General features: G+C 42.7%; 1 protein-coding gene across 8 annotated transcripts in view; it reads right to left on the reverse strand.

The window, feature by feature from the left end:
- The window catches only part of LOC122557782 (ethanolamine kinase 1-like), a 498,821-nt gene that overhangs the window by 359,322 nt on the left and 131,651 nt on the right, over positions 1–7,848 (reverse strand). The window lies entirely within an intron of this gene.

A 7,848-nucleotide genomic window follows, 5' to 3' on the forward strand; every position in this document is an offset into this window, starting at 1 on the left:
GTCCCTGAATGTAGCCAGACATATGGGATGCTTTCTGTCATTGAGCAAAGTACTAAATGCAAGGGCAGAGATGTAGTGCTCAGACTGTTCGCGATTGTGTAGCTAGAGTTTTTGATACAGCTCTGATCACCACATTACAAGAAAGACATCATTGCTCTCAAGACAGTACAGAGAAGATTTACAAGAATGCTATCAGGGCTTAATAATCACAATGAAGATGAAAGAATGGATGCACTAGAACTACCTTCCTTACATCAGAAGATGCTGAGGGATCACACAACTGAGGTATACAAAATAATTGAGCGGACTGAACACAATGAAGAGAGAAGAATTGCTTCTCTGGAGACATCAACTATCAAGGGGCAAAGATTAAAGGTGATTCATAAAAGGATTAGAAGGGACATGAGGAAAAACATTTTCACCTAGAAGATAGTAAGACTTCGGAATTATCTGCTCAGTTTGGTGGTTGAGGCAAAATCCCCTAAAAGGAACCTCGGTCTGCACTTGTAACATGCAAGTATCTGGAAGCTATTGTAAAGCAGGAGTGAAGTGGGTGACTTTCCTATCAGAAAGATGTTGTGAAACTAGAATGGGTTCAGAAAAGATTTACAAGGATGTTGCCAGGGTTGGAGGATTTGAACTATAGGGAGAGGCTGAAGAGGCTGGGGCTGTTTTCCCTGGAGCGTCGGAGGTTGAGGGGTGACCTTCTGGAAGTTTACAATATTATGAGGGGCATGGATAGGGTAAATAGGCAAAGTCTTTTCCCTGGGGTCGGGGAGTCCAGATCTAGAGGGCATAGGTTTAGGGTGAGATGGGAAAGATATAAAAGAGGCCTAAGGGGCAACATTTTCACACAGAGGGTGATACGTGTGTGGAATGAGCTGCCAGAGGAACTGGTGGAGGCCGGTACAATTGCAACATTTAAGAGGCATTTGTACGGGTATATGAATAGGAAGGGTTTGGAGGGATATGGGCCGGGTGCTGGCAGGTGGGACAAGATTGGGTTGGGATATCTGGTCGGTATGGACGGGTTGGACCGAAGGGTCTGTTTCCATGCTGTACATCTCTATGACACTATGATCTGCTGTTGACAAGATGGATTGAATGGCCTCTTTCTGTCCTGTAACATTCCTATAGCCTTGTGGAATTTTATACAGTGTTGATGGGATGTTTTCCAGTCCTGACAATCCTGTGTAGTCACTGATTTCACAAGGTGTTATGAACTTTTCAGTCTCGCTTCAGACCTTTGGGCACAACATCACTGACTAAACTCTAACTTATTATCTGGCATTCCTCAAGTGACCCAGTGTGTACTTTCCAGTACACCTTCCTGAAGAGAAGCTGGAGTAGTGAGCCCTCTGTCATTGAAAGTACTGCTGATCTAGTGGCCATGGAATTTCAAATGGCATTCAATACAGTGCCAGGCAACAAACTTGTGAGAAAATGTATCACTCATGAAATAAAAGAGATAGCAATGACACAGAATCAAATCTTGTTGAGTAGTTGGAAACTGGATATTTTTTAGGAGAAAGGTTTGGAGTGGAGTTCCCAGGGGTTCGAATTGGGACAGGCTATATATGAATGAACTAGATCTTGGAGGACAAGTGACTATTTAAAAATTTGGAGATAATATGAAAACTTGGAAGCATTTTACATTGAGGAGGACTGTGTAGAGCTCCAAAAGGAACATTGACAAATTGGTGGAGTGGGCAGATTGTGGCAGATGGAGTTCATGTTGAATATAGCTCTTTGAGGAGATGACAAGACAGGTTGACAAAGGTCGAGCAGTGGATGTGGTATATATGGACTTCAGCAAGGCATTTGATAAGGTTCCCCATGGTAGGCTTATTCATAAAGTCAGGAGGTATGATATACAGGGAGATTTGGTTCTTTGGATTCAGAATTAGTTGGCTGACAGGAGACAGAGAGTGGTTGTAGATGGAAAGTATTCTGCTGGAGTCAGTGGTGAGTGCTGTCCAGCACAGCTATGTTCTTGGGCTTCTGCTCTTTGTAGCTTTTATAAATGACTTGGATGAGGAAATTGAGAGGTGGGTTAGTAAATTTGCAGATGACACAAAGGTTGGAGATGCCATTGATAGTATTAAGGGCTATTACAGGCTGCAGTGGGACATAGGCAGGATGCGGAGCTGGGCTGGGAAATGGCAGATGGAGTTCAACCTGAATAAATGCGAAGTGATGTATTTTGGAAGGTCAAATTTGAATGCTCAATAAAGGATTAAAGACAGGATTCCTGGCAGTGTGGAGGAGCAGAGGGATCTTGATATTAAAGTACATAGATCCTTCAAAGTTGTCACCCAAGTTGATAGGGTTGTTAAGAAAGCTGTTTTGGCTTTCATTAACAGGGGGATTGAGTTTAAGAGCTGTGAGGTTTTGCTACAGCTCTACAAGTCCCTGGTGAGACACACTTGGAATATTGAGTCCAGCTCTGATTGCCCTACTATATGAAAGATACAGAGGCTTTGGAGAGGGTGCATAGAAGGTTTACCAGGATGCTGCCTGGACTGGAGGGCTTGTCTTAGGAAGAGAGGTTGACTAAGCTTGGACTTTTCTCTCTGGAGAGAAGGACGAAGAGAGGTGACCTGATCGAGGTATACAAGATAATGAGAGGCATGGATAGAGTCAATAGCCAGAGACTTTTCCTCAGGGCAGGATTGATTGGCATGAGGGCTCATAGTTTTAAGATATTAGGAGAAAGGTATAGAGGAGATGTCAGAGGTAGGTTCTTTACACAGAGAGTTGTGAATGCAACACAAATGGTTCCAGGGATGAGAAACTTCAATTATGAGGGTAGATTGGGGAATGCAGGTCTGTTCTCCAGAGAAAAGAGGGTCAAGAGGAGATGTTATAGAAGTTTTCAAAATCATGAGGGGCTTGGGGTAAATAGACAAGTAGAAACTGGTCCCACACATAAAATGATTAAGAAGGAGTCAGCACAGATTTAAAATGATTTACCAAAGGTAACAAATGTGAGTGAAAAAAAAAAATTTTCACACTCATGTTTTGGATCTGGAATGCACTGCCTGAAAGTGTAGTTGACGAACAATCAATTGAGGAATTCAAGAGGGCATTAAATGATTATTTGGGTGGGAACAATGCGTAAGGAAAAGGCAGGCAAACAGCACTAAGTCAGAATGCTTGATGGAGTGCCAGTGCAAACACAATAAACTGAATGGCCTCCATCTGCACTGTAACAATTCTCTGATCTCATGAAGTGTTCAATAATTGTGAACTGTTGTCAATGCTCAAAGTATGTATTCTCAGTCTGACTTTTATTCTGGCTATCCTTTAACACAAAACCATCAAACAGGCGACTGACTGTGTGGAGTTTGCACATTCTCCCAGTGTCTGCGTGGGTTTCCTCCGGTTTCCTCCCACAGTCCAAGGATGTGCAGGTCAGGTGAATTGGCCATGCTAAATTGCCCGTAGTGTTAGGTAAGGGGCAAATGTAGGGATATGGGTGGGTTGCGCTTCGGCGGGTCGGTGTGGACTTGTTGGGCCGAAGGGCCTGTTTCCACACTGTAATGTTATCTAAAATCTAATCAGTATGACATTCTCAGTCAATCTTCTGTTCTTGTCAAATTTGCTTGAGGTTATTTTGGTTTTCAGGCCTTTGGTTCTTCTTGGTGATATGAAACATATCTCTTCTGCCATCACTGCTAATCCCAATAGATTTTATCTTCTTATTGAGTTTCGCCATGAGGGTAAGAAGTGAAATGAATTTTGATTGTCACTTGACCAATTATTCAACAACTCTTTGTTGAATATATTTGCTTGTCTCAGTCTCATGGCCTACTTAGTTCATAATGGTTGACAAAAAACACAGATGAGTCTTAAAGGGAAGATGCTCTTGACTTATTAAGTTCATGGTATAATGCTCTTGATATCAATCAGGTAAAAGTTGCATTAGTAAATTAGACATTGTTATTAAGACTATGAGGAGACTAAGGTGATAGGCCTGTTCTTTTTGAGATCCTCAGTTCTTCTCCCGTTACCTGTTCATACCTTCATGATATCATTTGATTGTTTGGAACATTTATCAGCCTCCAACATTAACACTTTCAGAAATATTGCCCTATCCAACAGCTGCCCTGTCAAAAATAATTAAGGATGGGCATAAAATGGCAGCCTTGCCAGAAATGTATATATTCTACGAATGAATAAATTAAAAAAAATGAGGATCATGCTTTTTCTGATGGGAATGTTGATTGGACAACTCAAGGCTTGCTTAAAATTAACAGCAGGCCAGACATGACAGGCAAATTTTATTTTAAATGTATGCCTGTATTTGCAGAGTGCTGCAGTATTTCAAGGTGGTCTCTTTGATTTTTAATATTTGGAAGGGGTCCCTAAGGGTGTTTCAACACTCCAAGGGGTCATGATGTTAATTTTGAAGATCACTTATGTGGGATTACTTCATATACTCTCAACATCACCTAGCTCTACTATAAATGTAGTAATTTAACACTTCAAGTTTTAAATCTATTTGTCAAAATATCAATGCAATTATGTTTTTTAAGAAACAAGTCAGACATGCTAAAAAGCTCTGGTTGAAAAAAAAATCAAAGGGAAAAGTGTGTTTTCATTTTCTTTATGATTTCTAAAATTATCGTATAGATTCAGTTCTATTCAGAATTTTTTCATGTTACATTATCACGCAGCTGCTGATATGCAAAACAGACCCACTGTAATCCCTCAACTCAAATCATACTCGATCTGTAAGACTATTAAATAGCTTCAACTTGGGCTTGAAATTGAATAAAAGCATTTCTATGCCACTTCATCCATTTTTACTAATGGTTAAAGACAGTTTTATCTTTATAGAAAGTGACTCAAGAGATGTTTGATGGTTTCCCAGTTGACAACTTAATACACTGAATGACAATGGCTGCAACCCAGTGGGATAACAAAATATGCAGCAATATTGAAAGAAAAACCCAGTTACACAGACTGATGGGAACAAAACTGACATAAAATCTAACTTGACAGTTATTGGTGTACAGCAGACTAATGCAACCCCTGCTGGCCCAAATCTCCATTGAGACGGCTGCTACCAACGTTGGAGGTGCTGCTAACTATATCAGTCCATTTTTACCATACAGTTTTTGTTAATATCTTTTGTAAAGTACATGACACCAGCTTTTAAACACCTTCAAGCAAGTTGCACATGAGACAGGGTATGGTACACAATGTCGAAGGTTTCAATTAACAGGGAAACAGTTCAATTTAAGAGCAAGTTTAAACAATTTCACTCAAACCTTAATTAATGTATGTTTATTCATAGAATGTGGGTTTCACTGGCTGGGCCAGCATTTAGTGCCCATCTGTAGATGTCCTTGAGAAGGTTGTGGTGAGCTACTTTCTTGAACTGCTGCAATCCATTTTGTGTCCATTTGGTTCACAATGCTAGTAGGGGATGAGTTTCAGGATTTTGACCTGTGGCACTGAAGGAGTGGTGATATATTTCCAGTTCAGGATGGAGAGTGCCTTGGAGGAGAACTTGCACATGATGGCGTGCCCATAGGTCTGCTGCCCTCGTTCTTCTAGCTGGTAGTGGTCTTGGGTTCTCTAAGGAATCTTTGCAGTGTATCCTGTCCACGGTACACTCTGCTGATACTCAGAATCAGTGGTGGATGGAGCGGATGTTTGTGGACATTGTGTCAATCAAGCAGGTTGCATTGTCCTGGACAGTGTCAAGCTTTTGGAGTGTTGCTGGAGATGCAGCCATCCAGACAAGTGGGGAGTATTTAATCTGAAGTTTGACTTGTGCCTTACAGAAGGTGGTTAAAATTTGGAGAGTCAGGAGGCAAGTTATCCAATTCTGGAATTTGAGCCACGGTTTATGCTTGTTGGCACGGTATTTAAATGAATAGTCCAATTTAATTTCTGGTCAGTGGTAACCCCAAGGAAATTAATGATGCAGGATTTAGTGATGGTAATGTTACTGAACATCAGGGGGCAAAGGTTCTATTTTCTATTCTTGGAGATGGTCATTGCCTGATACTTATGTGATGCAAATGTTATTTCCACTTCTCAGTCCAAACCTGAATATTAAGCAGATCTTGCTGAGGAATTATGAATGATGCTGAATATTATGCAAATATCAGCAAACATCTCCAATTTTGACCTTATGATGGAAGATAAGTTACTGACAAAGCAGTTAAAGATGATTTGGCTGAGGACATCACATCAAAGAGCTTCTGTAGGGATATCCTGGTGATGACCTCAATAATCACACCCCTTTTTATTTATGATAGACATGATCGTAGCCAGTAGACAGTCTTCTCATAGATTCATGTTGACTCGACTTTTACTGGTGCACCTTGACCCAGCCTCACTAAAAAAGGCCTTGATGTTACTCACTTCAGCTGGAGAAATCAACTCTTTGTCAATCAAAGAACAAAGAACAAAGAAAATTTACAGCCCAGGAACGGGCCCTTCGGCCCTCCAAGCCTGAGCCGATCCAAATCTACTGTCTAAAACTGTTGCCCAATTCCTAAGCATCTGTATTCTTCTGCTCCCCACCGACTCATGCATCGGTCCAGACGCATCTTAAATGAATCTATCGTGCCTGCCTCTACCACCGCTGCTGGCAACGTGTTCCAGACACCCACCACCCTCTGTGTGAAGTACTTGCCGCGTGTATCCCCCTTAAGCTTTCCACCTCTCAACTTGAAATTGTGACCTCTCATTATTGTTTCCTTCACCCTGGGAAAAAGCTTGTGTCCATCCACCCTTTCTATACCCTTCATAATTTTGTAAACCTCAATCTCCTTTTTTCCAATGAAAACAAACCTAACCTACTCAACCTCTCTTTATAGCTAGCACCTTCTATACCAGGCAACATCTTCGTAAACCTTCTCTGCATCCTCTCCAAAGCGTTCACATCCTTTTGTTAATGCAGTGACCAGAACAGTACAGAGTATTCTAAATGCGGCCAAACCAATGCCTTGTACAATTTTTATGTGACCTTTCAGCTTTTATACTCAATACCCCATCCAATGAAGGCAAGCAAACATTTTGAGTGCGAGCAGCAGCAGAGGTAAGACGAATCTGAAAGACTGCAGCTAAGGTAAGGCAGTTTTTAAAAATTACTTACCGGTAGCGGACAGCGGTGTTTTCCCTTTCACAGAAGGAGCGGGAGCAGCGGAGGAAGTGACGTGGACCGGAGGGGCAGCCGGGAAGGTAAGCAGTGACCGTATATAACAGCAAGGCCTTCATCAGGAATAAAGGCAGTGAGCCTGGAGTGTGGAGAGATAAGCTAGAGGAGGGTGGGGGGGGGGAGAAAGAAGTCTTTGAGGAGGTGGAGGGCGTGGGTGGTGTCTCGAACGTATGTGGGGAGTTCCTGGACTAGGGGGGATAGGACAGTGTCGAGGTAGGTAGAGATGAGTTCAGTGGGGCAGGAGCATGCTGAGACAATGGGTCGGCCAGGGTGGTCAGGCTTGTGGATCTTCTCCCACACACAGCTTCCAACCTCATAGTCCGGGATCCTCTCACTGCCCGGTTCTACCTCCTTCCCAAGATCCACAAGGGATATATTTCCCTCCCCACCCCTTTCCACCTTCCGCAAAGACCGTTCCCTCCGTGACTACCTGGTCAGGTCCACGCCGCCCTACAACCCACCCTCCCATCCTGGCACTTTCCCCTGCCACCGCAGGAACTGTAAAACCTGTGCCCACACCTCCTCCCTCACCTCCATCCAAGGCCCTAAAGGAGCCTTCCACATCCATCAAAGTTCTACCTGCACATCCACTAATATCATCTATTGTATCCGTTGCTCCCAATGCGGTCTCCTCTACATTGGGGAGACTGGACACCTCCTAGCAGAGC

Source organism: Chiloscyllium plagiosum, chromosome 16 (genome assembly GCF_004010195.1).
Source record: "Chiloscyllium plagiosum isolate BGI_BamShark_2017 chromosome 16, ASM401019v2, whole genome shotgun sequence".
Taxonomy (NCBI): Eukaryota; Metazoa; Chordata; class Chondrichthyes; order Orectolobiformes; family Hemiscylliidae; genus Chiloscyllium; species Chiloscyllium plagiosum.